Source organism: Carcharhinus amblyrhynchos, chromosome 1, assembly GCF_965287045.1.
Source record: "Carcharhinus amblyrhynchos chromosome 1, sCarAmb.v2.hapA, whole genome shotgun sequence".
NCBI classification, from domain to species: Eukaryota; Metazoa; Chordata; class Chondrichthyes; order Carcharhiniformes; family Carcharhinidae; genus Carcharhinus; species Carcharhinus amblyrhynchos.
In genome coordinates this window covers 18,521,032-18,545,426 of record NC_137324.1, presented here as the reverse complement: position 1 = coordinate 18,545,426, position 24,395 = coordinate 18,521,032, and positions in this window count along the sequence as shown.

Below are 24,395 nucleotides of genomic sequence, written 5' to 3'. Positions count from 1 at the left end.
AGCTGAGCTTTTTTTTAAAGAAAAGCTTGTCTTTCAGAGTCACACAGAAAAGGCCCACCAGCCCATCGAGTCTGCACCGACAATACCCACCATAAAAGGCACGCTAATCCCATTTTCCAGCACTTGTCCCATATCCTTGAATGTTCTGATATTTCAAGATCTCAGCCAAATATTTTTTAAATGTTGTAAGATTTCCAGCTTCCACAAACTTCCCAATCAATGCATTCCAGATTCCCAAAAGTGGAATTTGAGAAAAAGTTTTTCCTCAAATCTCTGAATCTCCTGTCCCTTACTCAAAAAGACAAAGAAAATTACAGGCACTTTGGCCCTCTAAGCCTTCACCGACCATGGTGTCCGACTGAACTAAAACCCCCTAGCCTTTGGGGGACCATATCCCTCTATTCCCATCCTATTCACATGATTGTCAAGACCCCTTAAACGTCACTACTGTATCTGCTTCCACTCCTGTATCTGCTTCCACTACTGTATCTGCTTTCGCTACCATATCTGCTTCCACTACCTCCCCTGGCAGTGAGTTCCAGGCACCCACCATCCTCTGGGTATAAAACTTGCCTCGTACATCTCCTTTAAATCTTGCCCCTTGCACCTTAAACTTATGCCCCCCTAGTAATTGACTCTTCAACCCTGGGAAAAAGCTTCTGACTATCCACTCGATCCATGCCCCTCGTAATCTTGTAGACTTCTATCAAGTCGCCCCCAACCTCTGTTGTTCCAGTGAGAACAAACCAAATTTCTCCAACTTCTCCTCATAGCTAATACCCTCCATAACAGGCAACATCCTGGTAAATCATTTCTGTTCCGTCTCCAAAGCCTGCACATCCTTCTGGCAGTGTGGCGACCAGAATTGAAGACTATATTCCATGTGCGGCCTAATTAAGGTTCTATAAAGCTGCAACATGACTTGCCAATTTTTACACTCAGTGCCCTAGATGATGAAGGCAAGCATGCTGTATGTCTTCTTGACTACCTTCTCCACGTGTGCTGCCACTTTCAGTGACCTGTGTACCTGTACGGCCAGATCTCTCTGCCTATCAGTACTCTTAAGGGTTTACTGTATATTTCCTATCTGTATTAGATTTTCCAAAATACATTACCTCACATTTGCCCAGATTAAAGTCCATCTGCAATCTCTCTGCCCAAGTCTCCAACCAATCTATATCTGCTGTATCCTCTGATGGTCCTCATTGCTATCCACACATCCACCAACCTTTGTGTTATCTGCAAATTTACAAATCAACCCATTTTTCTCCAAATTATTGAAACATATTACAAATAGCAAAGGTCCCAGTACCTATTCCTGAGGAACGCCACTTGTCACAGCCCTCCATTCAGAAACGTACCCCTCCACTGCTTCCTCTGTCTTCTATGACAGAGTAAGAAGTCTGACGAGACCAGGTTTAAGTCCAACCAATTTATTTGATTGTAAACGCGCAAGCTTTTGGGGTTTGCCCCTTCCTCAGGTGAATAAAGAGTACTGGCCTCAGACAGAGCATATAACAGCACAGACAGTTTACAGATTACTGATTAGAATGTGAGTCTTTACAACTAACCTCCTATTCAAGTCTTAAAGAGGCCAACAATGTGAGTGGAAGGAGCATTAAGCACAGGTTAAAGAGATGTGTGTTGTCTCCAGACAGTACAGTAAGTGAGGTTTTGCAAACCCAGGCAAGTCATGGGGGTTACAGATAGTGTGAATGAACCCAACTTAGTGTTGTCAGACTTCTTACTGTGTTTACCCCAGTCCAACGCTGACATCTCCACATCATGACTTCTATGACAGAGCCAGTTCTGTATCTACCTTGCCAGCTCACCTCTGATCCCATGTGACTTCACCTTCTCCACCAGTCTGCCATGAGGGGCCTTGTCAAAGGCCTTACTGAAGTAATGTAGACAACATCCACTGCCTGACCCTCATCAATCATCTTCGTCACTTCCTCGAAAAACTTGATCAAGTTAGTTAGACATGACCTCCCCTTCACAAAACCATGTTGCCAATTTCTAATACATCCACTTATTTTGAAGTGGGAGTAAATCCTGTCTCAAAAAATCCTCTCCAATAATTTCCCTACCACTGATATAAGGCTCACCGACCAGTAATTACCTTGATTATTCTTGCTACCCTCCTTAAACAAAGAAACAACATTGGGTATTCTCCAATCTGCTGGGACCTCCCCTGTAAGAAGTCTTACAACATCAGGTTAAAGTCCAACATGTTTATTTGGTAGCAAATGCCACTAGCTTTTGGGGCACTGTTCCTTTGTCAGGTGAAAGAACTCCCACTCACAAACAGGGCATATAAAGACACAAGTAATCCCCACAACTTGTCTGGACTTGCAAAACCTCACTTACAGTCCTGCCTGGAGACAGTACACATCTCTTTAACCTGTGCTTAATGCTCTCTCCACTCACATTGCCTGTACCTTTAAGACCTGATTAGCTGTAAAGACTCACATTCCAATCATTATTCTGTAAATTGAGTTTGTATCTTTATACGCCCCATTTGTGAAAAGAACTCCCAGTTACCTGATGAATGAGCAGTGCTATGAAAGCTAGTGGCATTTTCTCCCAAATAAACTTGTTAGGCTTTAACTTGGTGTTGTAAGACTTCTTACTGTGTTTACCCCAGTCCAGCACTGGCATCTCCAAAGCAGACCTTCCCTGTAGCCAGTGAGGATACAAAGATTTCTCTCAAAGTCCCAGCAATTTCCTCCCTTGCCTCTCTCAGTATTCTGGGTTATATCCCATCAGGCCCTGGGGACTTGTCTACCTTAATGTTCCTCAAGAACCTTAATACCTCCTCCTTTTTGATCTCAACATGATTCAAACTATCGATACATTCTTTCCCAGACTCATCATCTATCAAGCCCTTCTCTTTGGTGAATATTGATGCAAAGTACTCATTTAGTACCTCACCCATTTCCTCTGACTCCATGCATAGATTCCCTCCCTTGTCCTTGAGTGGGCCAACCCTCTCCCTGTCGACTCTGTTGCTCTTTGTGTATATACGAACTATGTAAAGCGTATGCCACTTCGTGATTGACCCCTCAACCAAGGTAACAGCTGCTCCCAATTCACCCTGTCCACACCGCTAATAATCTTATACACCTCAATCATGTCCCCCTCAGCCTTCTCTGCTCAACAGAAAACAATCTAAACCTGTCTTGTCTCTCCTGTGAGCTCAAATGCTCCATCTCAGGCAACATCCTGGTGAATCTCTTCTGTGCTCCCTCAGTCACATCCTTCCTGGAGGGAGGTGATCAGAACTGCACACAGTACTCCAGCTGTAACTTAACCAATGCTCTGTACAGCTCCAACATTGCTTCTCTGTTCTCATGCTCTATAACTGTAAGAAGTCTCACAACACCAGATCAAAGTCCAATAGATTTGTTTGGTGGCATAAGCCATAAGCTTTCAGAGCGCCGCTCCTTACGCTCTATGCCATTAAAAGCAAATGCCCCATATGTCTTCTTAACTATTGTATTCACCTGCTCTGCCACCTTCACGCATTTATGAATAAGTAGCCCAAGATTTCATACAATCATAGAATCATAGAACCCTACAGTGCAGAAAGAGGCCCTTTGGCCCATCGAGTCTGCACTGAACATAATCCCACCCAGGCCCTATCCCCATATCCCTACATATTTTACCCACTAATCCCTCTAATCTACGCATCCCTGGATACTAAGGGTCGATTTAGCATGGCCAATCAACAAATTTGTTTGTTCCTCTGAGCTCTCTGGTGCCCTGCCGCTCATTAAAAATCCCTTGTCTTGTTACTTCTTACAAAGTGCCTTTTGTGACCATAAGTCATGACAAAGCCAGTTACAGCAAATGCTGCCTTTGGAATCTTGGTCACTTTGTAATGAAGGCAATAAAGCTGCTAATATATGCAGAGTGGGATTTAAAAACAGCAATGAGATAATGTCTAAATAATTTGTTTTTAATGATGTAGGTTAAAGGACAAATATTGTCCACGGCACCAGGCAGAACTCACCTACTTTTCTTTGAAAAGTGATAAACCATCTCCAGGTTTAACCTGAACCATACCAATGACAGGGCCCCACTCCCTCTGGTTTGTCAACTGTTCTCACTTGCAGCTGTTCTTTGACTTTGACTTACAATGCACTTTGTCCTTTGGGAAAATGTGGCGGATTAAAAATGAGAGATGGGAATGGTGGCATTATCATGGAATGATAGAATCATAGAATCCTTATAATGCAGAAGGAGGCCATTCAGCCCATCACACCTGCAGCGACTTAAACCCAAGCTTACCCCATAACCTCACATATTTACTCCCTTGATCCACCTAACCTGGGACATTAAGGGGCAACTTAGCATGGCCAATCAACTTAACCTGCACATCTTTGGAGTGCAGGAGGAAACCGGTGCACCTGAAGGAAACACATGCAGACACGGGGAAAATGTACACCCAGACAGACACCCAAGGTTGGAATTGAACTGGATCTCTGGTGCCATGAGGCAACAGTGCTAACCACTGTACCATCATGCTGCCCATTATGGTAACATTATTCATAGAATCATATAGTGCAGGAGAGGCTCATTGGCCCATTTAGTCTGCACTGACCAGAGAGGAACACCTGAATTTCCACCTAATCCCATTTGACTACACTTGTTTCATAGCCTTGAATGTTATGATGTGCCAAGTGCTCATCCAGGTACTTTCTGAAGGGTATGTGGCTACCCGCCTCCACCACCCTCCCATCAGCACAATCCAGATCGTCACCACCCTCTGAGTTAAAAGGTTTTTCCTCATAGTGCCCCCTAAACTTCCTGCCCCACACCTTGAACCTACGTTCCCTTGTGACTGACCCTTGTTGAATTGCCAATCCTGGGGCCTGAAACAATGAGTCAAAGAAATGACTTTGAATCTCAACGTGGAATCTGGGGGACAAATTTAAATGTAATTGTTTAGATAAACCCATAATAAAAGACCATCCTTGACAGAGGTGACCATGAAGCTGCCAGATCGTCACAAAGGAAAATCATCTGGTTCACTGATATCCTTTAGAGAAGGAATTAGACTCTTCATATTTGGTCTAGCCTATGTGTCACTCTAAACCCCTGCAGTGTGATTGTTCTTAATTGTCCTCTGAAATACAGGTCATTCAGTTGCATCAAACCTCACTACAAAAGTGAAATAGGTTTGGGATAGGCCACCTGATTTCAACCTCCACATCAGAAATGACAAACGTACACCCATCTCCATTTGGTCCTGTAAAATCCTCCTTATTAACATTTTGATTTGATTTGGTTTGATTGATTATTGTCACATGTATTAGTATACAGTGAGAAGTGTTGTTCCTTGGTCACGATACAGACAAAGCATACTGTTCATAGAGAAGGAAAGGAGAAATTGTAGAATGTAGTGTTACAGTCAAATCTAGGGTGTAGAGAAAGATCAACATAGTACGAGGTAGGTCCATTCAAAAGTCTGATGACAGCAGGAAAGAAGCTGTTCTTGAGTCAGTTGGTACATGACCTCAGACTTTTGAATCTTTTTTTCCAGACAGAAGAAGGTGGAAGAGAGTACGCCCCTGGGCGTGTGGGGTCCTTGATTATGCTGGCTACTTTGCCGAGGCAGTAGGGAGTGTAGACAGAGTCAGTGGATGGAAGGCTGGTTTACATGATGGACTGGGCTACAGTCACGATCCTTTGTCGTTTCTTTGTAGTCATACTCACTGAATCAGACCTTGCAGATGGTGCAGCCCAGACTCCTCCATCACCAGCTCTAGAGATGGGCCACAGTTGTATACAGTCGGGGATAAATGACCCTCAGAGCCCTAAGCTTGTCTTACACAGTGATGAAGTCTCATGGCATCAGATCAAAGATGGCAAGGGAATCTCCTGCTTATCACCAATCACCCTCCTGTAACTGATGAAACAGTATTCCTCCACATTCCCCCTCACTTGGAAGAGAAGCTGAGTAACCAAGATGTACTCTGGGTGGGACGGGGCTCAATGCCCATCACCAAATAGTCGCTCCGCAACTGTCTGGACAAGCCAATTCCTCAAGGATATAACTCTCCATGAGTCTGTAGCGATCTGAATATTTAAGTGTGCATGATATTTCAGAAGGACAGGAAGCTGGGAAAACATGGTGGATTTGCTCTTTTAATTAAAGGTGGCATTAGGACAGTAGTGAAGGATGACCCTAGTTCTGAAGCCCAAAATGTAGAATCAGCCTGGCTGCAGATAAGATATAGCAAAGGTAAGAAGTCACTTGTAGCAACAGTTTCTAATTCTCTCTCAGTAATGACACTGTGGAACGGTATATACAAGAAGAAATAATGGGGGCTTGTGAGAAGGGTACTGCAATAATCATGGGTGATTTTATTTTGGGTATAGATGGGACAATTTAGACTGAGAATCAATTTGAATGCATTTGGGACAATTTCTTAAAGCAGCATATTCTGGGGACTATTCTAGATCTGGTAATGTGCAATGAGACAGGATTAACTAATCATCTCATAGTGGAGGAGCCCCTAGGTAATAGTGATCATAACATCATTGAATTTCACATTCAGTTTGAACAAGAGAAGGATGAGTCTAACACTATTGCTTTAAACCTGAATTAAAGGCTATGCTGGACAAACTGAACTGAGAAATTAGGTTAGGGAGTAGGTCACTGGAGATGCAGTGGATGACATTTAAAAAGCTATTTCATAACATTCATCAAAAATGCACGCCAGAGAGAACAAAATACTCCAAATTCAAAATCCAATTGAATCCAGTTCACGGCCCCCACAAGAGAGTCAAACAAGATCCAAGTTGACAAGGTCATAGAATCCCTGCAATGCAGAAGGAAGCCACTCAGCCCAACGAGTCTGCACTGACCGCAATCCCACCCTGGCCCTCTTCTCGTAAACTCACTTATTCACTCTGCTAACTTCCCTCACACTAGAGTCAGCTTAGCATGGCCAATCAGCCTAACCTGCACATGTTTGGACTGTGGGAGGAAACTGGAGCACCAGGAGGAAACCTACGCAGACATGGGGAGAATGTGCACACTGTCAGTGACCCGAGGGTGGAATTCAACCTGGGTCCCTCATGTTGTGAGGCAGCAGTGTTAACCACTTGCCACCGTGCCGCCCGATAATGCATTGCACCCCATCTTAGGCTTGATCTGACATTGGATCTTGGCCAAAAGACCAAGAAACAGCAAGGGAATTGTCTGTTTTATATCTGTTTTATATTTGATGTGCTGCCCAATTAAGCAAATGCAGCAGAGTTGGTTTCCACTCCCTGTAAGAACTATCCCCCAGAGTGCTCTCCACAATTAGCACGAGGAGCTAATTGGGTCCTGATACACTAATAAGCAACTGGGAAGCGAGGTTGGGGCCAGAGTAAAGGTAGGCTGATTTGCAGACTATCACTTCAAATCTGAACACTGACTCAAGAGACAAATTAGGCATTCCAATGAAGAGTTTCCTCATTCCTTTCAGCAATGCACCATGCAGCATGGTGGCACCATGGTTAGCACTGCTCCCTCACAGCGCCTGAGACCTGGGTTCAATTCCCAGCTTGGGTCACTGTCTGTGTGGAGTTTGCACATTCTCCCCGTGTCTGTGTGGGTTTCCTCCGGGTGCTCCAGTTTCCTCCTGCAGTCCAAACATGTACAGGTTAGCAGGATTGACTGTGCTAAATTGCTGCCTTTGTGCCTCAAGATGTGTAGGTTCAGGGGATTAGTGGGGGTTGCGGGACAGGGCCTAGGTAAGATTGTCTGTCGGTGAGTTGGTGCAAACCCGATGGGCTGAATGGCCCTCTTCTGCACTGTATTCTATGCGAGTGAGCTCTTCAGAATACACAGCTCAGCCTCTTTAAATATGCTTTACGCTTTAGTGAGATTCTGCATGCCTCTTTGATTCTGTTATCAACAGCAGGAATAATACTTGACTCATTAACAAAGGTCAAGAGGCTTATTTTCTTGTTGTTAAGTGGTTTAATTTGCATGATTACGTCTATCTCTCCTTTCCCTGGTTTTGCTTGCTGCAAATTAAACTGCAGTGAAAGTGGCAAGTTAAAAACACAAGAGGGGATGGAATCAAAACCGGCTGCGCAACCAATCAAACCTAATAAGCAGTTTGGGGAGGAACATTCAAGTTCTATCATGGACTCTACCGCACCCATTTCATTCCAAGCGATTTGATTTGATTTATTATTGTCACCTGTATTAGTACACAGTGAAAAGTATTGTTTGCTGTGTGCTATACAGACAAAGTACACCATTCATAGAGAAAGAGAGAGCGCAGAATGTAGTGTTGGAGTCACAGCTAGAGTGAAGGGAAAGATCAACTTAGTGAGAGGTAAGTCCATTCAAAATTCTGATGGCAGCAGGGAAGAAGCTGTTCTTGAGTCAGTTGGTATGTGGCTTCAGACTTTTATATCTTTCCGCCAACGGAAGAAGGTGGAAGAAAGTATGTCCAGGATGCATGGTTCTTAATCATGCTGGCCACTTTTCTGAGTCAGTGGGAATTGTCAACAGAAGCAATGGACGGGAGGTTGGTCTGCGAGTTGGATTTAGTTATATTCGTGACTTTATGTATGTTCCTATGGTCTTGGGCAGAGCAGGAGCTATACCAAGCTATGATACAACCAGAATTTCAAGTTGAGTCTGACTCTTCTCCAGTTCTGAAGGTCAGAAGCTCGGAATCCTATGGCCAGTAACTGACTTCTTAACTCCCCGAAGCCTGTCCATAAGGCACAAGCGAGGAGTGTGATGGGATATTCTCCACTTCCCTGGATGGCTGCAGTTCTAACAATACTCAAGAAGTTTGACACCATCCAGGACAAAGCAGCCTGCTGAATGGCACCCCGTCTACAAACAGTAACCCCCTCCGCCAGCAATATTCAGTGGCAACAATGTATACCATCCATAGGATGCACCGCAGGGACTCATCAAGATTCCTTAGACAGCATCTTCCAAACCCACTACTGATACCACCTAGAAGAATGAGGGCAGCAGACTCATGGGAGCACCACTTTGCAAGGGGAGGTGGATTTATAATGTAACACATTGTGCCTAAGTACAGAGACCCGACCAACAGGAGGATCCCATGCTGGGCCTGTACTGTACTTGTACTCTACTTTACACTGTAAAGTAAAGTAAGGTAAAGTTTATTTATTTGTCACAAGTAAGCTGACATTAACATAGCAATGAAGTCAGTGTGAAAATCCTCCAGTCGCCACACTGCGGCACCTGTTTGGGCACATAGAGGGAGAATTTAGTGCGGCCAATGTACCTAACCAACACATCTTTTGGACTGAGCATCTGGGCACCCAATCAGAAGCTGATTACTCTTCATTTGTATTTGTTTGAACCTATCAGCAGCAAATACTAGGACGCTTGCCGGTAGTTGTAGTTTTTTTTTCTCGGGTTTATAAGCACATACCTCCGTGTATCGGCCTCATTGTTCCTGAGGAGCAGTGTCGAGAGGCAGCGATTTTTGGGCGCGTGAGGAGGCAGCAAAAAGGTACATTTTTCTGTTTATATTGTTTAACTTTTTATTTCTAGTTTTAAGTCGCGAGTTTTGGCGGGTTTTTTTTAAATTAGTTAGAAACCGGAAGTCGTCACTAGGACGCTTGCCGGTAGTTGTAGTTTTTTTTTCTCGGGCCCCTAACCCTATAATTTAGCGCAGAGAGGATACCCGATCCTCTACACTAGTAGAGAATCCCACCCTCCCACCTCCTCTAACCTAATTATAAGTGTGGGGGAAGTTTTTTTTTATTTTTATTTTTCTGCTGGTAATTGTTTCAGGGATGGCAGTTCAGGCAGTAAGCTGCATCTCCTGTGGGATGTATGTGGTGAGGGACTCTAGTAGTGTTTCAGGTGATTTTACTTGTAAGAAGTGTGTTAGATTGCAGCTTCTGGAGGAGCGAGTAAAGGAGCTGGAGGTGGAATTAGAGGATCTCCACATAATTCGGGAGGCGGAAGCAGATATCGATAGGAGTTATAAGGAGATAGTCACTCCTAGAAATGAGGCTTGGGTCACTGCCAGGAGGAGGGGAAAGAAGCAAGTGGGGGGACAATCCCCTGGGGCTGTTCCCCTCCAAAATAGGTTTTCGGTCCTGGAGGCTACAGTTGAGGAGGAATCAACTGGGGATAGCCAAAGGGAGCAGGTCTCTGGGGGTGAGCCTATTGTGAAATCTCAGGTGGTTAGGGGATGCAAAAGATTGGGCCTCGTGATTGGGGACTCCACAGTTAAGGGGACGGATAGGAGAGTCGGTAGTAATGGTAGGGACTCAGGGCTGGTGTGTTGCCTACCAGGGGCTGGGGTCCGGGATGTATCGGAGAGGGTATTCAGGACTCTCAGGGGAGAGGGAGATCAACCCCAAGTTATAGTTCATGTGGGGACACATGACATAGGGAGGCTAAGGGAAGGGGATATTAAGCAGAGATTTATGGAGTTGGGGTGGAAACTAAAGGCCAAGTCAGAGACAATGGTTATCTCCGGACTCTTGCCTGTGCCACGGGATAGTTTAGAGACGAATAGAGAGAGGGAAAGTTTGAACTCGTGGCTGAGGGGATGGTGCAGGAGGGAGGGGTTCAAGTACTTGAGCAATTGGGGCTCATTCTGGGGAAGGTGGGACCTCTACAAGAGTGATGGTCTACACCTGAATCAGAGGGGAACAAATATCCTGGGGGGTAAATTTGCAAAGGCTATGAAGGGAGGTTTAAACTGATTCGGAGGGGGGGGTGGGGTCCTGAGTAGAGGGGGTGAAAGTAAGGGGGGCTTAGATGGGGACTGCAATGCACCGCATCGTGGAGGTGGGGCAGAGCAGGGTTTGAAATGCGTATACTTTAATGCGAGGAGTATTCGCAATAAAGTGGATGAACTTGCAGCGTGGATCAGTACCTGGGACTTTGATGTTGTGGCCATTTCAGAGACATGGATAGAGCAGGGTCAGGAATGGTTGTTGCAGGTCCCAGGGTTCAAATGCTTTAGTCGGAGTAGAGAAGGAGGTAGAAGGGGGGGAGGGGTAGCATTATTAGTCAAGGATTGTATCACAGTGTCAGAGAGGAAGCTTGATGAGGACTTGTCTGTTGAGGTAGTATGGGCGGAGATTAGAAATAGGAGTGGAGAGGTCACCCTGTTGGGAGTCTTTTATAGACCTCCTAAAAGTTCTAGAGAGGTTGAGGAAAGGATTGCGGAGACGATCCTGGATAGGAGTGAAAGTAATAGGGTAATTGTTATGGGGGACTTTAACTTTACTAATATTGATTGGAATTGCTATAGCTCTAGCTCGTTAGAGGGGTCAGTTTTTGTACAAAGCGTGCAGGAAGGTTTTTTGACTCAGTATGTAGATAGACCAACTAGAGGTGAGGCTATATTGGACTTGGTGTTGGGAAATGAGCCAGACCAGGTGCTAGACTTGGAAGTTGGTGTGCATTTTGGTGATAGTGATCACAATTCGGTTAAGTTCACCTTAATGATGGAAAGGGATAGGCATGAACCTCGGGTCAGTAGTTTTAGCTGGGGGAAGGGTAATTATGAGGCTATTAGGAGAGAATTAGGAAGCATAGGTTGGACTAGGAGATTACAGGGACTGGGAACGTCCGAAATGTGGAGTTTTTTCAAGGAGCAGCTACTGCGAGTCCGTGATAGGTATGTCCCTGTCAGGCAAGGAGGATTTGGTAGGGCTAGGGAACCGTGGTGCACTAAAAAAGTTGATTCGTTGGTTAAAAAGAAAAAGGAGGCTTATGTTCGGATGAGGCTTGAGGGCTCAGGTAGTGCATTAGAAAGCTTTAGATTGGCTAGGAGGGAGTTGAAGAGTGAGTTAAGAAGGGCTAAAAGAGGACATGAGAAGACTTTGGCTGATAGGATTAAGGAGAATCCTAAGGCGTTCTATAGGTATGTCAAGAACAGAAGGTTGGTTAGGGCAAGATTAGGGCCAGTTACGGACAGTAGAGGGAAGTTGTGTGTGGAACCGGAAGAGATTGGAGAGGCATTGAACCAATATTTCTCTTCGGTGTTCACGCAGGGGGACATGAATATAGCTGAGGAGGACACTGGGTTGCAGGGGTGTAAAATAGACAGTATTGCAGTTGATAAGGGGGATGTGCTGAATATTCTAGAGGGTTTGAAAATAGATAAGTCCCCTGGTCCGGATGGGATTTACCCTAGGATTCTCTGGGAGACAAGAGAGGTGATTGCAGAGCCTCTGGCTCTGATCTTCAGGTCATCGTTGGTCTCTGGTATAGTACCGGAAGATTGGAGGATAGCGAATGTTGTCCCATTGTTTAAGAAGGGGAACAGAGACTTCCCCGGGAATTATAGACCGGTGAGTCTTACTTCTGTTGTGGGCAAGGTTTTAGAAAAAATTATTAGGGATAGGATTTATAGTTATTTGGAGAGTAATGAATTGATTGGAGGTAGTCAGCATGGTTTTGTAGCGGGGAGGTCGTGCCTTACTAACCTTATTGAGTTTTTTGAGAAAGTGACCAAAGAGGTGAATGGGGGTAAGGCAGTTGACGTGGTATATATGGATTTTAGTAAGGCGTTTGATAAGGTTCACCATGGTAGGCTTCTGCAGAAAATGCAGATGTATGGGATTGAGGGTAGTCTAGGAAATTGGATCAGGAATTGGCTAGCAGATAGGAGACAGAGGGTGGTGGTTGATGGTAAATATTCGTCATGGAGTTCGGTTATGAGTGGTGTGCCTCAGGGATCTGTTTTGGAGCCACTGCTGTTTGTAATTTTTATTAATGATCTGGATGAGGGTATAGTTGGGTGGATTAGTAAATTTGCTGATGACACCAAAGTCGGAGGTGTGGTAGATTGTGAGGAAGGGTGTCGTAGTTTGCAGGGAGACTTAGACAGGTTGCAGAGCTGGGCCAAGAGGTGGCGGATGGAGTTTAATGCGGAGAAGTGTGAGGTAATTCACTTTGGTAGGAATAACAGATGTGTTGAGTATAAGGCTAACGGGAGGACTTTGAATAGTGTGGATGAACAAAGGGATCTAGGTGTATGTGTACATAGATCCCTGAAAGTTGGGAATCAAGTAGATAAGGTTGTTAAGAAGGCATACGGTGTCTTGGCATTTATTGGTAGGGGGATTGAATTTAGGAGTCGCAGCGTCATGTTGCAACTGTACACAACTCTGGTGCGGCCGCACTTGGAGTACTGTGTGCAGTTCTGGTCCCCACATCACAGGAAGGATGTGGAGGCTTTGGAGAGGGTGCAGAGGAGGTTTACCAGGATGTTGCCTGGTATGGAGGGGAAGTCCTATGAGGAGAGACTGAGGGATTTGGGGTTGTTTTCATTAGAAAGAAGGCGGCTAAGAGGGGATCTTATTAAACATATAAGATGATTAGAGGTTTAGATAGGGTGGATAGTGATAGCCTTTTTCCTCGGATGGAGAAAACTAGCACGAGGAGGCATGGCTTTAAAAAAAGGGGGGGTAGTTATAGGACGGATGTCAGGGGTAGGTTCTTTACCCAGAGGGTGGTGAGGGATTGGAATGCCCTGCCTGCTGCAGTTGTAAATGCGCCTAGTTTGGGGGCGTTTAAGAGATCCGTGGATAGGTTTATGGACGAAAAGGGATTGGTTTAGATTAGTGGGTCATTGTTTTTTAACTGGTCGGTGCAACATCGTGGGCCGAAGGGCCTGTTCTGCGCTGTAATGTTCTATGTTCTAATACAGAGTAAAATCTGGCGAGTCTGAAAGAACGATAAAGCTGGTAATGAATGGTTAACTTGCTGAAGCGTGTGGGCGGAGACCATGACAAGAAGGGAGGGAGAGGTACAGTGGCTGGCCACACAACAAGGGATTAAGCTGCTGGGGTTTGCCAATCAAGCTGAGTAGGTGGGCAGGTTTGCGCTGGGCGCCAGCACTAGTGGACCCAGGCCAACAGCAGCAGCAGGCGTGCAATGGTCCGGCCCGTGAATCAAGCCGTAGGGAGCTAAGCAGGTAAGCAGGTTCATGGTGGGCACTAGTACTAGTGGACCCAAGCCAGCAACAAGCATGCGGTAACACCTCGAGGCAAGGGAGAGGCCCGGTGATCATGACGAGTGAGGCCGGCTGCCTTGAAAAGGGAAGACCACAGGTCTTGTGAGAATGGGTGAGTATGAGGGGAGGAGGGGAAGAATGTGAGGGGGTTGGGTTGCAGATTTGCAGGGAAGGAGAATGTGTGAAAGTTGATCACACTAGAGAGAATGTGAGGGGGTTAGAGGTCCATGGGGAAGGAGGGTTAGTGAGGGATTTGGGGGTCCATGGGGAAGAAGAGTAGTTGAGGGGGATGGGGGTCCACGGGGAGGGTTTGTATTGGGCTTAGGGGCCCATGGGCAGGGAATGCTTGTGAGGGAATTGGTGGTTTATGGGAAGGGGGGACTTGTAAGGTGGTTGGGGGTCCATGGGGAAGAAGAGTTTGTGAGGAGGTTGGGGGTCCAAGGGGAGGGAGAGTTTGTTAAGGAGTTGGTGGTCCATGGGGAAGGAGAGTTAGTGAGGAGGTTGGGGGGGCCATGGGGAAGGACGATTTGTGAGGAGGTTAGGGTTCCATGGGGAAGGAGAGTTTGTGAGGGGGTGAGGTGTCCATGGGGAGGGTTTGTGAGGGGTTAGGTGTCAATGGGGAAGGAAGGGTTGTGAGGGGGTTGGGGGTCTATGGGGAAGAAAAGTTTGTGAGGGAGTTGGGAGTCTAAGGGGAAGGAGGGTTTGTGAGGGGGTTGGAGGTCTATGGTACAGGAAGAGTTGTGTGGGGGATAGGGATCCATGGCGAAGGAGGATTTGTGAGAGGGTTGGGGGTCTATGGGGAAGGAGGGTTTGTGAGGGGGTTGGAGGTCTATGGGGAAGGAGGGTTTGTGAGGGGGTTGGAGGTCTGTGGGGAAGGAAGGTTTGTGAGGGGGTTGGAGGTCTGTGGGGAAGGAAGGTTTGTGAGGGGGTTGGAGGTCTATGGGGAAGGAGGGTTTGTGAGGGAGTTGGGGGTCTATGGGGAAGGAGGGTTTGTGAGGGAGTTGGGGGTCTATGGGGAAGGAGGGTTTGTGAGGGAGTTGGGGGTCTATGGGGAAGGAGGGTTTGTGAGGGAGTTGGGGGTCTATGGGGAAGGAGAGTTTGTGAGGGAGTTGGGGGTCTATGGGGAAGGAGGGTTTGTGAGGGGGTTGGAGGTCTATGGGGAAGGAGGGTTTGTGAGGGAGTTGGGGGTCTATGGGGAAGGAGGGTTTGTGAGGGGGTTGGGGGTCTATGGGGAAGGAGGGTTTGTGAGGGGGTTGGGGGTCTATGGGGAAGGAGGGTTTGTGAGGGAGTTGGGGGTCTATGGGGAAGGAGGGTTTGTGAGGGAGTTGGGGGTCTATGGGGAAGGAGGGTTTGTGAGGGGGTTGGGGGTCTATGGGGAAGGAGGGTTTGTGAGGGAGTTGGGGGTCTATGGGGAAGGAGGGTTTGTGAGGGAGTTGGGGGTCTATGGGGAAGGAGGGTTTGTGAGGGAGTTGGGGGTCTATGGGGAAGGAGGGTTTGTGAGGGGGTTGGGGGTCCATGGGGAAGAAGGGTTTGTGAGGGGGTTGGGGGTCTGTGGGGAAGGAGGGTTTGTGAGGGAGTTGGGGGTCTATGGGACAGGAAGAGTTGTGTGGGGGATAGGGATCCATGGGGAAGGAGGGTTTGTGAGGGAGTTGGGGGTCTATGGGGAAGGAGGGTTTGTGAGGGGGTTGGGGGTCTATGGGGAAGGAGGGTTTGTGAGGGAGTTGGGGGTCCATGGGGAAGGAGGGTTTGTGAGGGGGTTGGGGGTCTATGGGGAAGAAGGGTTTGTGAGGGGGTTGGGGGTCTATGGGGAAGGAGGGTTTGTGAGGGAGTTGGGGGTCCATGGGGAAGGAGGGTTTGTGAGGGGGTTGGGGGTCCATGGGGAAGAAGGGTTTGTGAGGGGGTTGGGGGTCTATGGGGAAGAAGGGTTTGTGAGGGAGTTGGGGGTCCATGGGGAAGGAGGATTTGTGAGAGGGTTGGGGGTCTATGGGACAGGAAGAGTTGTGTGGGGGATAGGGATCCATGGGGAAGGAGGATTTGTGAGAGGGTTGGGGGTCCATGGAAAAGAAGGGTTAATGAGGGGGTTCGGCATCCATGGGGAAGGAGGGTTTGTGAGAAGGTTAGTGGTCCCTGGGAGGATTTGTGAAGGAGTTAGGGGTCCATGGGGAAGGTAGGTTTGTGAGGGGGGTTAGAGGTTGATGGGGAGGAAGGATTTGTGGGTGTTTGGAGGTCAATGGGGAAGGAAGGTTTGGGTGGGGGTTGGGGTCTATGGGGAAGGAGAGTTTGTAAGGTGATTGGGGGCCCATGGGGGATGGGGGTGGAGGAGGGAACAGTTTGTGACGGAGAGATGGGCAGGAAGCGTGTAGAGTGAGTGTTGTTTCAAATCCACGATCGGAATCACAGCTTCAGAGTTCAAAGGTGGAAAGTTTTTGCAGAGATTGGACCTGATAAAAATGTGGGATTGACTGTGCAAACACCTGTTCTTTCAGACATATTGGCCGCCTCATATCGAGATCAGTTTCCTTAGCAGTGAGAAGCAACACTATCAATCTGGCAGTCAAAACTCAGAAAACTGAAGGCAAGGCAAAAGGATGTAGCCAAGCGAAAAGACAATTTGTCATTTTACTTTAAAAAGTTTTGACGTAGTGAACAGTGCACAAACAGTACATTCTTTTCCAGGTAAATTATCTAATGCCTTACACTTGCTGATTTCCAGAGATGCCACATCACTGGAAAAGGTTGAACAAGAAGTGGATTATGAAATGACAATGAAACAAGATGTTGCTTATTCTTCTCTTGAAGCGAGGAAAGAAATCTACCCTGAAGGCATTGCCTTAGGGGAAACTTCATTCCACTGGGTATTGTAGAATATTTTATGCTAAATAAACCAGAGAACACGGGTATTTTGGAAATTTTGAGAAAAGAGTTTGAGATTGGAGGCCTAAAGCAGGTTAAAAGTTTTCCTAAGCACCATTTTCTGAGCGTGAAGACAAGTGTGATGACAGGAATTAGGAATTAGTTGATTTTTTTTCGGAAACCTCTCCGGCAGCCTGCTGTTATGTTTACAAATTATTTTCTAACTGGAGTAAAGGGAAACAAGCATTCATCGATGGGTACTCGAACTAGAGAAATGTTATCGTAAGAAGTCTCACAACACCAGGATAAAGTCCAACAAGTTTATTTGGAATCATAAGAACATAAGAAATAGGAGCAGGAGTAGGCCATCTAGCCCTTCGAGCCTGCCCCGCCATTCAATAAGATCATGGCTGATCTGTCGCTGCTCAGTTCCACTTTCCCGCCCTCTCCCCATAACCCTTAATCCCCTCTCCTATCAAAAACCCATCAACCCGCGTCTTAAAAATATTTAGCGAGGCAGCCTCCACCACTTCAACGGGCAGAGAATTCCAGAGATTCACCACCCTTTGAGTGAAGAAGTTCCTCCTCAACTCCGTTCTAAACCGCCCCCCTTTTATCTTGAGGCTGTGCCCCCTAGTCCTATTGTCTTTTTTGAGCGGGAAGAGTCTTTCCACCTCTATCCTATCCATCCCATTCATCATCTTATACGTCTCAATGAGATCTCCTCTCATTCTTCTAAACTCTAACGAGTACAAGCCCAGTTTATTCAGCCTCTCCTCATAGCTCAACCCCCTCAACTCCGGTATCAGCCTAGTAAACCTCCTCTGCACTCCCTCCAAGGCCAAAATATCTTTGCACAGGTGCGGCGTCCAAAAATGCACACAGTACTCCAGCTGCGGCCTCACCAATGCCCTATACAGCTGCAGCAAGACCTCCCTACTTTTATATTCAATCCCCCTCGCTATGAAGGCCAGCATCCCATTCGCCTTCCTGACCACCTGCTGCACCTGCAAGCTGGGTTTTTGCGACTCATGCACAAGGACCCCGAGGTCCCTCTGCACCGTCGCCTGCTGCAGTTTTTCGCCTCGTAAGTAATAGTCCTTCCTACCATTTTTCCTACCAAAGTGGACCACCTCACACTTGCCAACATTAAATTCACGAGCTTTCAGGATGCTGCTCCTTCATCAGGTGAGTCAATGAAGGAGCAGCGCTCTGAAAGCTCATGATACCAAATAAACCCATTGGAATTTAACCTGATGTTGTGAAACTTCTTACTGTATCCAGCCCAGTCCAACTCATGGAAAAATATTGGAAGAGCTATTGCAGATCAGGAAACTTCCAAAGCTCATATTTAACTAGAGGGGGGGGGTGCTGATTGTGGACAAGTCCCCAGGACCGGATGGAATGCATCCGAGGGTTCTGAAAGAAATGGCGGAGGTTATAGTGGATGCCTTGGTGGTTATTTTCCAGACGTCGCTGGATTCCGGGGAAGTGCCGGAAGATTGGAAAATGGCTAATGTTACGCCGTTGTTTAAGAAGGGTGCCAGGCAAAAGGCAGGGAATCATAGGCCGGTTAGTTTAACATCTGTTGTAGGTAAAATGTTAGAATCCGTCATCAAGGAGGAAATAGCGAGGCATCTTGAGGGGAATTGCTTGATAGAGCAGACGCAGCACGGTTTCGTTAAAGGGAAGTCGTGTCTGACAAATTGACTGGAGTTCTATGAGGATGTGTCTAGGGCGGTGGATAGAGGAGAGCCGGTGGATGTGGTCTTTCTTGATTTTCAGAAGGCGTTTGACAAGGTACCTCACAAGAGGTTATTGCAGAAGGTCAGGGGACATGGAGTTGGGGGTAGGGTGTTAGCGTGGATAGAGGATTGGTTGTCAAATAGGAGGCAGAGAGTGGGGGTCAATGGGTGCTATTCGGATTGGCGGATGGTGACTAGTGGAGTGCCCCAGGGGTCGGTGCTGGGGCCTCAGCTATTTACCATTTATATAGATGATCTGGAGGAGGGGACCGAGTGTATGGTGTCGAAATTTGCTGATGACACCAAGATTGGTGGAACGGCAAATTGTGCGGAGGGTGTGGAGAGTCTACAGAAGGATCTAGATAGGCTGGGCGAATGGGCCAGGAACTGGCAAATGGAATTTAATGTTGGCAAGTGCGCGGTGGTCCACTTTGGTAGGAAGAATGGTAGGAAGGATTATTACTTACGTGGCGAAAAACTGCAGCAGGCGCCGGTGCAGAGGGACCTCGGGGTTCTTGTGCATGAGTCGCAAAAACCCAGCTTGCAGGTGCAGCAGGTGGTCAGGAAGGCGAATGGGATGCTGGCCTTCATAGCGAGGGGGATTGAATATAAAAGTAGGGAGGTCTTGCTGCGGCTGTATAGAGCATTGGTGAGGCCGCAGCTGGAGTACTGTGTGCAGTTTTGGGCGCCGTACTTACGCAAGGATATTTTGGCCTTGGAGGGAGTGCAGAGGAGGTTTACTAGGCTGATGCTGGAGTTGACGGGGTTGAGCTATGAGGAGAGGCTGAATAAACTAGGCTTGTACTCGTTAGAGTTTAGAAGAATGAGAGGAGATCTCATTGAGACGTATAAGATGATGAATGGGATGGATAGGATAGAGGTGGAGAGACTCTTCCCGCTCAGAAAGGACAGTAGGACTAGGGGGCACAGCCTCAAGATAAAGGGGGGTGCGGTTTAGAACAGAGTTGAGGAGGAACTTCTTCACTCAAAGGGTGGTGAATCTCTGGAATTCTCTGCCCGTTGAAGTGGTGGAGGCTGCCTCGCTAAATATTTTTAAGACGCGGGTTGATGGGTTTTTGATAAGAGAGGGGATTAAGGGTTATGGGGAGAGGGCGGGAAAGTGGAACTGAGCCACGACAGATCAGCCATGATCTTATTGAATGGCGGGGCAGGCTCGAAGGGCTAGATGGCCTACTCCTGCTCCTATTTCTTATGTTCTTATGTTCTTAAATGATGAAAGCGTTTTGTCAAAGATCATAGAAACCCTACAGTGCGAAAGAGGCCATTTGGCCCATCGAGTCTGCACCAACCACAATCCCATCCAGGCCCTACCCTCCATATCCCTACATATTATACCCACTAATCTACGCATCTCAGGACTCTAAGAGGCAATTTAGCACGGCCAATCAACCTAAACTGCACATCTTTGGATTGTGGGAGGAAACTGGAGCACCCAGAGGAAACCTATTGCAGACACGTGGAGAAAGTGCAAACGCCACACAGACAATGACTCAAGCCAGGAATTGAACCCAGGTCCTTGGAGCTGTGAAGCAGAGGTGCTAACCACTGTGCTATTGTGCCACCCCATTGATGGGAACTCCAATGTACGCCACAAAAAAGATGTATGGGTTAGGTTGATTTGCCATGATAAATTGAGCCTAGTATCGGGGGATTAGCAGGGTAAATATGTGGGGTGATGGAAACAGGCCTGGGTGGGATTATGGTCGGTACAGACTCGATGGGCCGAATGGCCTCATTCTGGACTGTAGGGATTCTGTTCTATTATCTGGAAGAATTGATTCTGTGATATTGGCTTAGCTTGAAAAGGAGTATTCTCATTGGAGGAAAGTACTGAGATGTTGTCAAAGTCAAACTACTATCTTCTTGAGGACTACCTTTACGAGGAGATGATGAGTCATCATGTTTTAGAGCTGCCTTGAATATCCCAGTGAAGTTGGTGAGCTTCTCGAAGAACATTTGAAAAGTTATTGATATTGTGGATTGGGGAAGACCAACTTTCTTCATGAACTAAGCCTACAATAACTTAATCTCTATAATGGCAGAGCGGCTCAGAAACTAACTCACTAATGAAGTAAAAGGTGCCAAACACTATTCCAGAATAGTTGAGTCAACACCAGATATGAGTCACGTGGACCAATTAACTTTAATTTTAAAACATGTGACCAGAGACGGTGAAATTGTTGAGCGATTTTCTTTGTTTTATCCAGCTGCTGTTCCACACTCCTGAGTGTCTGGAGCAACTTATCTTTTATTCATTCATGAGACATGGGTGTGATTGGCTTGCCACCATTTATTGCCCATCCTTAGTTGCTCTTGGAAGGCAGTTGAGAGTCAACCAAATTGCTGTGGCTCTGGAATCTGTAGGCCAGACCAGGATGGCAGATTTCCTTCCCTAAAGGACATTAGTAAACCCAATGGGTTTTTCCACAACATTGGGAAATGTCATCTGTAGATTCTTAATTCCACATTTTTTTTATTGAATTCAAATTCCACTACCTGCCGTGACAGGATTGGAATCTGGGTCCCCAGGAGATGAGCTGAGTTTCTGGATTAATAGTCCAGCGATAATATCATTAGACCATCGGCTCCCCTCACTCCCTCCCCAACTGTTTGGACATCAAAAATTGTCATGGGCAGGATTTCAAAAATGTTGCAAACATGGCAGCAGAGTATTAGGTCTTCAAGCAAGCCCCTGTCCATTCTTCATGCCATGTTTCAGACTCTCCTTCAACTTGATCTATAACACTGCAGTTGAACACTGTGAGGGAGCTCCACATTTTTTGACTTTCTTCAGAATGTGTATGCCTTTCTTTGGTTTACACACATTGGTGGACTATGTTGCAATGGGTTTTGTACAGTGGCACAATGGCTAGCACTGCTGCCTTATAGCTCCAGGGTCCTAGGTTCAATTCCTGACTTGGGTCACTGCCTGTGTGGAGTTTGCACATTCTCCCCGTGTTTGTGTGGGTTTCCTCCAACAATCCAAAGATGTGCGAGTTATATTGATTGGACATGCTAAATTAACCCTCAGTGTTCCGAGAGGGATAGGTTAGAGGGATTAGCAGTGTAACTAAGCGTGGAAGGGGCCTGGGTGGGATTGTTGTCGAGACAGACTCAATGGGCCAAATGGCTTCCTTCTGCACTGTAGGGTTTCTATGTTTCAATGTTTGAGAAACCTATCAGCTAAGGTTGAGTGGCAGAACAGACTTGATTGATCAAATGGCCTAATCCTGCTCTTATCAAGTTCAAGTTTATTTACTAGTCAAAGTAAGGCTTACATTAACACTGCAATGAAGTTACTGTGGGATTCCCCTTATATCTTACGGTCTAATCACACTTGCAACAGGCACGTGGAAAACATTTGACAGTCAAATAAATTTGTGAGTCCATGTGGTCTGTTCATGCAGATGTTGTATTGGCTTTGAAAATTACTTTGCTGCTGTGAAGGTAACATTTTTAGACATACCTCATCAAATTCAGAAAAGCATGTATGAAAGCAGAAGCAAAATCTTTCGCAGAGAACTTTGAAAATTATGCTATTACTGTATTTACTCTTTAGTGGAACCATTCAATTCAAAGAGTTAATACTATCATCAAATCATTGCAAAATCTTGGTACAGCTTTATTGAATGCTGCACAATTATTAGCCTTAGTTAAAAGTTTTGTCACTGAAGTTCAAGCAACTATTGCTTGGTGGAAGCAAAGGCAATAACATTAACAAAAAACATAGGTCCTTCTGATAATGAGAAGCATACAAGATAAAGAAAATTATTTTTAGATAAATCTAAAGGCAATGAAATTGCTTTAAAAGTGAAAGAGAAGATGAGCGTTGAGACTGTCAATGTAACTTGTAACACAATAACGGTGCAACTGCAGAGTAGAAGTGAATCTCTGAAGAAAACCATTGATTTATTTTGCATGATTTTCAACAGAAGTCTGGATGCCCCACCACAGCAAGAAATTAAGTGAATTCTACAAGGAGGACATGGACATAAATCTTTCTGAAGATGAAGTGAAAAAAATTCATTCATTTCATCGATAATAATGAACTCTGTGCTTCGAGGTCACCAGCTGACTTGTCCAGGCTTGTATGTATTGGTTTGCAGACTTTTCTAAATATGGAAACAATTCTGAAAATATTTTTAATAATACATGTCACAAATGTTTCTGGTGAATATGCTTTATCTGTATTGAAAATGATTTAAAATGATTTGCAAAGTGCAATGAGTCAAAAACATTTGACAAATTCAGTAACATTGATAACTGAAAGTGTGTCTTTACAAGTTTTTGTCTACGATGCTGAAACTGTTGATTTTGTAGCGAAAAGGTGTCAAAAAAAAATTATCTAAATTGCCGTGCCAACAAGAGATGAAGCAAGAAAATCTTAAAAATCTGATCCTCTTCCATATTCCACAATGGTTCACTGCGGCCTGGTATAATAGTTATACTGGTGGTTCTAACCACCATCGCTTGCAAGCCTGGTCTTCATAAACTCTCTAGGACAATGAAGGGAATCCTGCCAGACAGAACCACTAATACCCAACTAAAAGAGAAAATACTGGAAAATCTCTGCAGGTCTGGCAGCATTTGTAAAGAGAGAAAAGAGCTGACATTTTGAGTCCATGTGACCCTTTGTCAAAGCTGAAAGGCATAAAAAGTAGAGTTATGTATACTGTAGGATGAGAGAATGAAAGATGAGTCACAGCCACAAAAACAAGGGGAAAGTAAAATTCCCTGCCCAATGAAGCAGTTGAGGCTACCTCATTGAATATTTTTAAGGCAAGGATAGATACATTTTTGAATAGTAAAGGAATTAAGGGTTATGGTGAGCGGGTGGGTAAGTGGAGCTGATTCCACAAAAAGATCAGCCATGATCTTATTGAATGGTGGAGCAGGCTTGAGGGACCAGATGGCCTACTCCTGCTCCTAGTTCTTATGTTCTAAAGGCTGCTAATGGCAGTCCATAGATAGAATAAAAGGTGTGAATGGCCAACCGGCAGAGAAGCTGAAATCAGAGGGTGAACTCTGACAGATGAAGATATGGGGAGAGGGGGGAAGGATTTTGGAGAGAGATAAAATTGTGAAAAAGGAGGAAAGGGGAAGCAAAGGGGAAGAAAAGGTAAGGAATATTGGATTTGGACTCCCTGGACACTTCATTCATGTGAACTTACAGCAATAACTTATCTGATCTTGTGAGAGGAAGTGAGGAAGTTAACTTCTAATTTTTAAATTGAGTGAGACTCAGAAACATACTGAATGGCAGCAGATGCATCCAGTTGATTGAGATTTTGCTCCTGCAGTGGACTCTTTCATTCTGCCCTGCATTGGCCTGTGCTGCACTCATGTCATTGGCTGATTTTGCCACCTTGTTGCTCATTAGCAAGTTCCATGTTTGCTCACCTCATCGCTACCGTCAGAGGGAAGCTTGGATTTCAATTCAGCAATCATGCATTCACACAGGTTTTTACAAGTTAAAAGTAATGATCAATTTGTATATTTTTGTGATTTCTTCCATTGTGTTCTGTGGAGCAACAGTTGGGCGGGGTCTGGAGGGGATTAGGATTGAATGGGGACAGAAATGAAAGTGAGTGTAGGACCCCATGAACGGTAAATCCATCTGTACTTGCATATTCCTCTACAAACACCATCCGTTTCTTCACTGGGTTAAAATCCTGCAATTCCTTCCTGAACAACATGGTGGGTGTACGTACACCACTAATTTTTAAATTCAGTTCTGGGATGTGAGGCCTCATTTGCTTAACCAACAATAACCCTGCCATAAATGCAC